Source organism: Myzus persicae, unplaced genomic scaffold, assembly GCF_001856785.1.
Source record: "Myzus persicae strain clone G006 unplaced genomic scaffold, MPER_G0061.0, whole genome shotgun sequence".
Lineage (NCBI taxonomy): Eukaryota > Metazoa > Arthropoda > Insecta > Hemiptera > Aphididae > Myzus > Myzus persicae.
This window is the reverse complement of record NW_019100758.1, coordinates 25,616-38,849: the sequence shown is the minus strand read 5'-3', so window position 1 is coordinate 38,849 and position 13,234 is coordinate 25,616.

The following is a 13,234-nucleotide window of genomic DNA, read 5'->3' as shown; positions in this document are numbered from 1 at the left end:
GTTGTTTAGTCTGAAAAATGTTAGAACCAAAGAACTATCTTTATTGCATCATCTAAGAACATATCTTCAACTTTTTGTAATATACCATAAAAATATTTTATTTTTACTTGAGAATACCATCTCTTGATAATAAATTCACTCCTAAAAGTTTTTTAAAGCCAAACAATTTTAATTCAAATATCATCACCATAGTCAAATACACATTTTTAGAAGTAGACAATTCAAAGATTTTTAGTATAAGAACTTACAATTACGGTTTGCACTTACATATTAAATTTAACTCTACGTCCATACTATAAATACTTTTAAAAAATGTAAAAATATGATAGTAGTATGTATGTTTGAATAATTTGAATAATTGTGTAAAATAAATGTACATAAAAAATATCAATCATAATAATATGTTAACTGATTTTCTATGAAAGAATGGGTATTATGATTAAAACTTTTTAGTCGTTTGAAGTGGTAATAACAAATTTTGTTTAATGAATTGGGCTTAAACAATAATACACATTAACACACATATTATATTATAAATATATAACCTCTTTATTAAGTAAGAAAATGTAAATATCATAAAACAAATCGAAAAAGTGTATAAATATTCGTTTAATCTTCGATCTAAGGAACAAGTTTAATATTATAACGATTTTAACAACTTGTAATAATATTATCATACTAAGCATATTGATATTAATATTATATAAAATCATTGTTAAATATTTAATTGTTATATTTAAAGTTAATTATTAAAAATATTTTTCGTCATAATAATAATATAATAATACGATACTTAGTGCAGTTGATAACCATCATATACCTAAGTATTTCATTGTATCGTTATATTGTTACATATAAAATTATGTTGTATGGCTAATAAATAAAATTTCTTCCGTTACAATTAATATACATTTTCCTTGTAAAACTACCAATTTAAAATAATTTACTATCATAATGATTACACATATTTTATTAGAAATACAATTCTGTTACAAATAAGACGTACCTATTCAAAATAACATCGTTAAATATGAATGTTTCACTTTAATAACGCCCTTAATTGATGAAAATAATGTGGGTGGTTATATCTATAATTATTTTATTCAATTTTGAACCATGATGACAAGTACAACAAAATTACTGCAACTCCGACCACTTCAATTTTAGTGTGGGTCAGCCTTCGCGAGCAATTTTATGTATAGGTTAACAATGTATTCGTCTAACCGTGTGATTCCGCACAACAGTTTAACAATACTATGTCTGGTCAAAGTAGTTTGATATAAATAAAAGACGCCTATCACATATACATTATACATTTCCTATATTAAATACAACATTTTTTTAAGCACATGAATTATTCAACATAACAAAACTACGGGTATTGCAATAATTATTCAGTGGTGCAAAAAGTGGGCTCGGAAAATTTACATAACGCGCAAGACGCGTGTAATGACATTTCCTCTGGACAGCCGTAACGGGAGGGACATATTTTTTGTTCAAATGTTTTCAAAACAACTCAAACCACATGACAGTTTTGCAAGTCTACTTTTCAACTTTTGAAGAGCGCGTAACTTTCAGAGATCAATCATAAGACAAATTCAATTTCAGCAGATGATGTGAATGTAACGTATTCTGAATCATTAGTGTGTCAAAAATTATTTTTATTAAAACAACTACGCTGTAGATATAACATTTAATGGGCTCGTAGAAAATCATCTATGTAGCCGGATATTAACTTTACCTATAGTGGATCAACGGAACATCACACGTATTTTCCAATAATCTAAACCTTGATGGTCAGGTAAATTTAGAAACATTTTCATATGTTTTTGATGATCCATTTTTTCTAAACATTTAATTCAGCTATTTTTTGAACTATGATTTTTTTTAAATTTGCACTGTCAGTTACAGTCATGTATTATTTTGTGACATGTTCGTGCACGACAAATGAACAATTCTACTGAACAATTTTAGAACTTAATGGTGTTTATGATCGATGACTATTGTTACACAGACTATGATGTATTATCTATATATACGTCAACCCTCATTTGGAATCTCATTTTGGGGAGACATAATGTTCTCTTGGAAGATTACACGCTGGCTCATATAAATTATAATATAATATGTCTCTATCCGTTTACTTTAAAACTTTAAATTAAATTTTAGAAGGTGCTTTATGATGATAAAACGTTGTGGAACGCAATAAAATAGTAAGCTCCGAACTTCAGCCAATCGACAGTAATACAGTATGTATGGGCGTCGGGCGACCCATACTTCCGAAGAATTAAAACCATAACGATTCAATTAGAAATGGAAATGAATAATAAGACGTGTATTTTATGTTGTTGTAGAAATAATGTTATGAAATAAATCTTCTCATAGAGGCAGACATTTGAAATGGTTTCAATCGTTTACCACGTTATTACGTGACTATTGTTTGTGTCGACATTTTAATACAATAGTATTTTTGTTTCACCAGCTCTTTGGAAACGTCCCTCGGGTAAGCCCTTACCCCAATCCCAACCTAAGACCTTACTGTCATACAAGAATAATTTGTTCACATTAGTAATTCTGCGTCATATAATAAAAGGTCGAGCATTTAGTAAAATTAGTTTTAAATGTTTTTGAGTGTGTTTCAAATGTTTCCGTGTCAACTGCTTAAACCGAATACTTCGTACATTTTCTTCGGGAAAATTCACAATATTTCTTTAATATTGCGAATTATAACATAATATTCAGAAACATATATTAAATACATACCTATAATTTTACCTGTTTATACTAAATACGAGTAACTGACGTTTAAAACTTTTTTAAAAATCATCATTAGTTTACTTAGGTTATGGTAATTGTATAATTGTATGTAAACAACAAATAACTTAATTCGAATCACGTTTGTTTCTATATCACTATGGCATAATTACGTTTTTTGATTTTATACCATTTTAAATTATATGTTTATTATACGACATTTTATACGTCCTATTAGATTCGAGTTATATGTCCATACTGTGCCACTGTATTTTACACTTTGTACCGAGGTAAAATTGCCTATACTTACTGAAAACATAAATAAAACAAATTCATCAAGAAAAGTTATTTGATTTTGAATAACTTAAGTTACTTACATATTTAATATTTGCAATGTACTTTATACATTCTATTCGTCGGAGAGGCATTTATTATAATATGTATTGCGTTTGATAAGCTAATAATATTCTCTACATTGTAATATCAAAATTGTATATTATAGTTGGGTCGCTTTATAATAATACCTACCTATTAAAATAGTGTAACATTTCTAAAAATGATAAATTAATAACAGTGTTAACTTAATAAATTGAGTACCTTTTGATATAAATTTAGCTAATTTTCAAAGGGGAATTTAGACCTCATTGACGCTAATGGCCCCAAAAACTTCACTGCATCTCTCCTAGCTGCACAAAATAATGGTGATCGTACAGAAATCAACAACTATGAATATGAGTAATATATTAGCCTCGTATTAATTACCATAGGTATATAATAAAAATATTCTATTAAATTACTGTCAAATTTAACTCATAATGAATAATATGCCTTTCATAAACAGAAAAATATGTATTATTTAGTAACGAATTGTATTTTTCAATTTTTAACAAGTTTTGTGTAGGTACCTACCTACTTTTTATTATACATAATATTTTATAGTTTATCTCATAGATAAAACAATTTTAAAATTACGCATTTTCCAACTGATTTTTATTTTGTAAAACGTATTATATTTAAGTTATAATTTACTATTGAATGTACGTACACGTACAGGTATTTGAATTTATACTATTTTAAGTCAAACCACTTTTAATGTTGAAGTAATAAATTATCATGAAAATTATGCTATTTTAAACGCGAGCTACATGTTAATTAGTTCCCCGTTCAAGATACAGACTTAAAATTTAAATTCAAACCTATGTTCCTACTTATTTTCTGAGAACAGAAAATCAATTTAAATATTACAATGTAATAGGTACATATAACTCAAAGTTTAGTTTAATTTAAATTCATTTTAAAATAAGGAAAATTGTATAAAGTACGTGATCATTAATATTAACATGGTAAATGATAATGTGTTTTTCGAATACAACTTATTTATTCATTGTATTTTTAATTAATTATTAATCAAATGTATTTCTAATCACTTTATCGGTGTAAAAATATATTATATAAACATTTGATGATAAATATCATAAGATATTAAAATCTAATAGCGTAAGGAAAATAATTCAGTTTTACTACCTATAAAAATTATAAAGGTAACCTAATTGTTGAAATGTAATTTATATACGTAAACACAGATTCTAGAAATGCCCGCACCCAAAAACTGTCATTTTTTCCATCATTAAAGTACAACAATGACATAATATTTTATTTTGAAATACACAGAGACAGAGTTTTAATAAAAATAGTAATATATTTAATGGTTCCTACAGCCTACTACCTAGGTACTTACATACTTAGCTATGAACCTTTTAAAAAAAAAATGTACATCAAACATTTTCAAATAATATACCTTTTTGTCGTCATCGTAATTCCAAATTGCAGATTATAACAATATCGTGTTGCAGAAATCATAATAACGCATGTTTGTGGGTTTTATCTGAATAGACGATTTGTTCCGCTTAATGTTTAGATATACACAGAAAAGTATAATATGTAAATATAATAATTTAATGACTATACCTGCGCAATTGTCATGTAATAAATGGACGTTTTTTAAAATAAGGATTATCGTCCATGGAAAATGATTATAACTTGTAAGATACTAAATATTAACCCATTTTTTGTCATAAAACAAGTTTAAAAAAATTTATTTCTTAAACTTGAACATTTTTTACGTAGTTTTATTGATTAGGTACTTTTCTATAAATTATATTTGTGTTTAGCTTTATCTAGTTTACTTAACATTACAATATTGAATGTATTTTTTTTTACAACACAATATAATATGTTGTATAATATTATATAAATGTATTTTAGACTATGTTGAATTTAAATTATTATAGAAATAATTATTGTTATTGACTAAAAAAATATTTGTATCTTGATGTAAATAAATCAAAAAAAAAAAAAAATTTTGAATTTATATTAAGAAAAATATATGACTCACCTTGAATATTTAAACTCACGTATTTATTAATTATATTCGTGTCAACATGTTTAATCACATGAGATTTTTTGTAATTCCTAACGATTTTATCTTTGAAATATTTTGTTTCGTACGTTAGTTGGATCGGGATTTCCATCCAACTATTAACACTTGATATACCCAACTGTCAAAATCTAACTCTGTATTAATATTTTGTAGGTACCTACTAGTCTTAAAATTATCATAACCTAAATAACCAATCAATTAATTCAACAATTTTAATCAATAAAAAAAATATATAAGCTTTTCTAATCAATGTTGGGTACAATATCATGTAGGTATTTGTTTTGAAACACATAATATTATGTTGAAAATAATAATTACAAAGAGCAAAATCACTTAATAAAAATGTCCTGTATACCTAGATGTGATGAATATGTTTTTAAATATTGTATTCGATGTGTTTAGATCACCAAGTTTACAATTATTCGTTAATCGTTTTAATTAACACTGAAGTGGTTAATTTGTGAATTAAAAAACACTGTTCGAGGTAAGTTGTGTGGATTACTCAACGGATTCGTTCATTTAATTTTTTTTTGCGATATAAACACTGAACATAATATACCCACCCAAATTATTATTTGATGTAGGTATCTCTTTTCTAAATATTAAATAATGATCACATTAATAAATGGTTGAACTATACAAGAATAGTAAAATGCATTTCGAAAATAATATTTTTTTCTGTCCACTCAAAATCGAATCGATAGAACAAGTAAAACTAATTTATTTCAGCGAAGAAATAAATAAAAAATAAGCAAACGATTGGTCGTCGGTTTGTACGTGAACAATAACAATATATTATACTGTTTTGGGGGGCGGTAACTGGTCAGATAATAATATTTAAAACGATATTTAACTGCAAACGAGAATGCGGAAGTGTACACGGGGATAGCAAATGTCTCTCGAGGGGAATCCCAAATGGAAATTCGAAAAGTTGCCTGTCAGATTTTCACTGTGGAAACGGTTCTCAAATGGCTAAAGTTTGGACATTAAAAATAGTCGTGCGCCTAGCGACGTTCATAGAAATTTCTCACGAGTAAGACCGCTATTGACTATTTATCACCTCAACACTCCCGCCCCATGTATATTGTGTAGACATAGATACTTTTAAACTCCAAGCGTGACCAAGTGAAAATATCTACAAGTATAGTATAGGTATATAACAGAAAACTTATCATACAAGTATACAACTATGAATGTGTCGTGCATTGTACGTTATATTTTTAGCTATTATAACTTATATTCACTAACGGCCCCCTCCCCATCCTCCTGGTATACTGGTTTCCGTGTTTCATAATTACGACTATAATAGTTAATAATAACTACTAATAATTTGTAAAATAATAATCTAATAAAATCATTCCCATAAAGACATTATGGTGGGATTGACCCAATTTCCATTTCGTTAAAAAAATATTCAATACCAACCTACCCTGCAAATTCCCATTCAATAGTTATTACTTATTATTCATTCGTTGCTTCCCGCATCGAGATTTTTAGTAGATATTATTCACTCTGCAATTCTATATACTTATATAATGCAATAATGCTTGTAAAATATAGGTATACAAGATTAATGAAGGTCGATACTTAAAATTAATTCGCAGTAAAAGAGATTATGGGGAACCTATCTGGCTATTTACATTAGCACTTAAAAACCGGTACTTGGAGGTCTCAGGTTTCAAATAAGAACTTCCACTTACCCGAGTAATTTATTTAACAAATCGATTGTAAATTATGGTTTAAATTTCAAATTTGTCCTAAAAATATGTTTTCATAATATATTTACTCGAAATACCAACATGGAATATTAATTAAGAGGTACCTAAATCATTTTTTTAAATTTGAGTTAAAACTTTTAAATGTATTTCTTGGTTTAAATAGTATAAAATATGACAGGTTTTTTTTTTTATATATATACCTACGCGTTATAAACCATAACTTAAGATAGTAGGTACCTATTCAAATAGTTGAACAGTCAACTATGAATTTGAAAACTTGAAAAATAATCTAATCAAACTCATCGGACCCAAATGTCATCAAAGTTTAAGTTAATTGAACTTGGAACCTACTTCTGACATCTAGTATGAATATATAATAACCTGCAAATACATCAACAATACTTAAGAGCTTTCCTTTTCTGCAATGCATATATTAAAAAACTAATAGGTAATGTACAAGTTATAGATACCCAAGTGTGCAGTATGAAATAAAAAAGGTTTGCTGTAAGCTATCAACCCTTCACCATCGGCATTTAAAAAATATCTTGGTAACAGTGGCGTCACTCCAGTTTTCAATAGTGGAGGACACAAGTTTTGACCAGCCAAAATGGGTAATTTAAAAAAAAATTGTTTTCAAAATATTATAAGAATAGGCATGCCTTACATGCATTGTTTTAAAATAAAATATAATAATGGTTAAACGGAAACATTGGGCTGTAGCTGCCTGATTTTAAAATTAGACAAGGGCAAATACCCAACTCACCCCTTCCCCCCCCACCAAAAAAATGACATTCCTTGTTAATCTGGTTGATGGAGAGTTGACTCTGAAAGAGTCGATATAGGTATTACCAAAAACTTTATCTTGCATAAGTATCTAATATAAATTATTATAATAGTTCAATCTATTTTTACTTTTTTAGAAATGTCAGAAAAGTTTAGAGAGTACATAAGAAGTTTAAACCCTCGTTAAAAAGACACCAAGTAGTAAATCCAATCAGCGACTTGCGGTTGCCTATTTAGGTAGGTCGAATTATTTCACAAAGCTAGGTACGTACCTAATGTTAACGACCGAATCGTATACGAAAAATACTTAAATAAAAATATTAAAAATGTACTTGGTAAATATCGAGGTAGTTATGTAACTCTGTAAAATGCTAAATTATCACAGTTTTTGAGGGTTTTTAAAAAATGTTGTATGTTATCAGAGCCGATCGGCATAGTAATGATCATGGATGAATAGTTATTTAATTGCTCTACTAGAAGATGTAGAAACGTTCAAAAACTTTGGTTAAACATTGCAAATATGAATAGTGAATTTGGACCAAATAAATCGTGGAACGAGTGGAGAAATGTACCTAAATATTTATTTATGATAGAAATAAGATATAATTTTAATTTCTTATTATTAGGGTTTGTATTTAAAAGCAATATAAATAATAAAAAAGCACTTTAAATATAAAACTACTCAGAACAGTCAGAACTTTCCATATTGACCTCTTGAATGCACAAACTAGGTTCACTTCAGTCAGAAAATATACTGAAGTAGAAAGTCTGAATACTTTTACTTTTCTAAAAATGATGACAGACAGAAAAAAACACGTATTATCATTGTAATTGTATTTTATAAATTATTGATTATAATATATTATCGATGTGTACCTAAGTCCGTAAATATAAATAAAATGGTTGTGATCAATGTAATAAATTAACACAAAACATAAAAATAAGCAAAAATAATGTTAACCCATTTATGGGTAACTATTATACATTTATTATACTCTTAAATAATATAATATATTGAATGTTTGTTATTAGTTTTGAAATTTTTACCAATATGTTCATAGTTGTCAATTATGTTATATACATATGTACTTACTTAAATGTAGACATATTATATACAATATACTATTTACAGTATAAATATTAATTAAACATTATTTATTATTCTTATTAGCTGTAGGCCCTTTGAAATTAATATTTAATGTTTTTTTTTGCGGTTAAAGTATAAGTAAACTAGGTTTAGGTATATACTTTATATAATAATAAAAATAATAATATTTATTTTAGCAAATGAAAAGCAGAACATAAATAGAATATTTTTAAAAACAATAAAAGATTTGCGACTCCCTTATAAGCATAGCTTGTGTTGAGGAATTAAAAATTGAGTAGTGATGTATCTAAACAGATTTACAACAGTTGACACAATTATACATATTTATCAGTAAAATAGACATTATTTAAGAATAACTTAAGTGAAATTACATTATGGACATTATTTAAATTAGTTTTTAGAATTTTACATAGGTAGTTCAATTGCAATAGATAAAGAGTTTTTTACACCAAATTGTTTATAAAAGATAGAAACATTAATACTAATATTTTCTTTGTAATGGTTACTATAGTTGTGAGTGACATGATTAATATTATTATTATTAAATTTATAAAAGGTAATTAGAACATTATTATAATGTATATTTTTAATACTAAGTAAATTTAACGGGTTATAAATAAAATTATTACTTATACACTTAGGTATCTTAAAAATAAATTTAATTACACTTGTCAAAGTAATTTTTAAAGAAATTATATGAGAATGATATGCTTGTCCCCAAAAGACTATAACATAATTAATAACTAACTGAACTTAAGATAAATATAACATTGGCTTCATATTAATATTAAATATATTACACACATCATGAAAAATATAAAAATGTAAGTACAATATTTGTTAAATTATCAATATGATAATTCCATTTTAAATTACAGTTTAAGGTAAGGCCCACATATTTAATACAATTAGAATTTTCTAAAATGGTACTATTATTTTGACTATCAAATGGATGCACACAAATTTTCAAATTACAATTGATTAACTCAAAGTTAGTATTAAAGTGAATGAATTTTGATATAATTTAATTTGATTTAAAAAAAATTCTATCAAACCAATCTTTAAATTCTTTTATTTAGTGTTTGCATATAAACTATTAAACATTTTATCATGAATTAAAATCGCTAGAATCTGCTAGAATCTTTATATAAATTATAAATAATTTTTTTTTGTTCATTGATCATCTTTATCCTTAAGATTGTCTGGAGATGCAACTGATAATGTGGAAAACCTAAATGATTATGTAGACAACAGTAACCAACAGGAACAGGCATGAGCGCTCATTGGGGGGAGGGGGGCAAGACAGGGCACTTCCCCCCCCCTGGAAAAAAATATTATGAACTTGTAGCTCAATAAATATTACCACAATATTATCTTATTACCAAAATTTTTTATTTTGACCCCCCCTAAAATGTTACCTATGGGCGCCCAAAAATATACTGAAGTAGAAAGTCTGAATACTTTTACTTTTCTAAAAATGATGACAGACAGAAAAAAACACGTATTATCATTGTAATTGTATTTTATNCCCCCCCCCCCCTAAAATGTTACCTATGGGCGCCCATGCCAACAGGTATCTTCTAACGATTTGGTTGATAGAGATAATGTTTAAGAATTGTCAAATAAGTATGTTTGTTATTTAAATTCACTTTTTAGTAAATTAATATTATAAGTGATTACTAAATAAAATTTTTTTAGATTTTGTATTTGCATTTAGCTGTATTAGTGGTTTTGATGATATCATTAAAATTGAAAATGATTGTCATCTAATTGTTTTTTATCTATCTAGATACCTACAGGAATTACCTATAAGGTGTGTTCTTTATTATGGTTAATAATAAATAAATTGTAGGTATAATAAGATAGTGTTTACAAGCATGAAGCATGGCAAATTTGCATTCTGCAGAACAAATTGTGTATTAATATTAAAGTGAATGAATGTATAATCTATCTTAAATTCAAGAATATTATTGGACACCAGTAATGGTTGTATGGTGGCTTGTTAACAATATTTTAACTTTTCTAGTCATATTAGTTATATTATAACAATAATTATGACACTAGGTAAACTCACTACAATATTAAGCCTAACAATATACATAGCGACAATGTGGCATTCAATTAATTTGTTTTAATGTAATTTACATTTTACCTACTACATATTGTATATGATCTAAAATAAAACTTTTATTAGGAGCAATTCAAGAATGAATTTTGGGAAAATGAAAAAAAATCTTTCCCGTACAGTGGAACCATTGCATTCTGAAGTTTCTGGTTCAAAAAGGACAAAATTGAAAGCTAATTACAACAAACAAAAAAAACTGCTTTTGGAAAGATGGACTGTTGCCAATAAAAAAAATTGTCATTTTCAAGACAGAAGTGAAAACTTCAACAAGGCGAAATTAATAACACGAAATACAAGTATTTTTGAGTTCTATATTGATAAATTAATAACTTTTACAATGTACTTAATTATAATAATGTAGAAATACACACACACATCCTAACCAACACAAGCTAACTCTAACCAATTCTGCTGAGCGAGTATGGCAGTGACGCTTCGACTATCTTTCTCTCTTGTTCTGCTAACTGTTCCTCTCATGCTTCATTGACTCGAGCCGACTTCGCTCGAATGAATGTTACATAACCGAGCGTGACGGCTCAGTTTAATTCAGTACCCCAAAAAAGTGCTAAATGCGCCTAAAGAAGTTTTCACTTCAAATATAGTTATGCATTCGCTTTGATAGCAGATAATACTGCAGCTAAGTATAAAACATACATAAAAACTTTAATGCCTTAAATAGTAAAAAAATATTGTTTGTTGAATAAATGCTACATGTTGCATGCATATTAACAATAAAATTAATGTTTGTCAATTGCACCAACTTTTCAAGACTTCTTGATATATTCTTTGAGCCATTTATCACTAATTTATAATGTATACATCTTTTTCCCCATTCAATTTATCACAAGTTAAACAGATATACTTTTGACAATTAGCCAGTTAAATATTTTAATGAAAATATTCACCAAATATTTTTAGATATTTTTTTTTAAATTAAATATAAAAAATGTGTTAACATTAAGAGTAAGTCAAACTACATTGTAAAAAAAATACAAATAAAATTCATTTTTAAATTTGTTTAATACAATATGTCAATATGTCATGTTCAAGGGTAAAAGTTCTAAATTAATATTATATTGTACTAAAAATATAAATTAACCATAGATTTATATGATTTCAGCAGAATTATAATTTAGGAATAAACAGTGATATGAAATCAGTGAAAAACCAGAACACATAAAACAAAAGATTTGACTATGTGATTAGAACAATGAAAAATAAATAATATTTATAATAGATTATGCACATATAAATTGTTTTAATATAAAACATTTACAGCATACAGGGTTATTCAAAATGATTCATTCGATTTCAGATGCTCATATAATTTTATTTTTTAGGTTTAGAACAAAATGGTATACATTAGATAAAAGAAAAATATGTCAAGTTTAATTAACTGTACCTATCAATGTTCTATGTGAACCCTTTGGTTATACGAATAACATCTAGTCGTTCCACTTAATCATCGGATACACTAGGTCGGCTTGTACTTTTTCCTTTGCACAAACACAATGTTTCTTCAAACTGCTTGTAGTACCATCGACGTAGGTATACTCCGAGTAGTGTGTGCATCGATCCTGTAATGACGGCGAAAATCGCGTTTCACAGTTATTGTCGATTCACGCTTCGAAAAACGTTACACACAAAATGCTTTGTGGTGTCCGGTCAACAAATTTGGGGAAACTAACTTATCGCCGTACGCAATTATTTTAACTTTTTTATTTTACTTTAATTATTTATACTTAATATTTGAGCATCGAGTATTAAACGATGGAACATATTATGATTGATGAAATCTGTAAAAAGTCTGTATTAAGACTTAAAAAAGGAAAATCGTTAATTTTGAATTAATAAATAATATAACCAAGGTTGGACTGATACGAGTTAATAATTTAAATGTTGAGTTAATTTTAAATTACTATTTTGATGCTTTGTTTAGCTTAATTTTAAAATTTTTTTAATGTTCTCTATTAGCTTAATTTTGAATTTTCATAGTATCCAAAATAACATTTTTGTTCATTAACATTATTATTATAAATTTGTAAGAAATAAAAATCTAATATATTTTTTTTAAATATGTTATATATTCAAAAATTCTTTATAATTTTAAACTATATGAGTGTTTATCACTTATTTTAATTCTTCATGCAATATTTATTTTTTGTTAACTTAATTGGCTATCAAAAAAGAAAATTATAAAAATTGCCTAATGTTGGCCACATAGTGTAAAAGGTATGAAAAATGTGTCAATTATACCCCAGTAGACGGTACAAATTTCATTTATTTCCATGCACACGAAACATTTA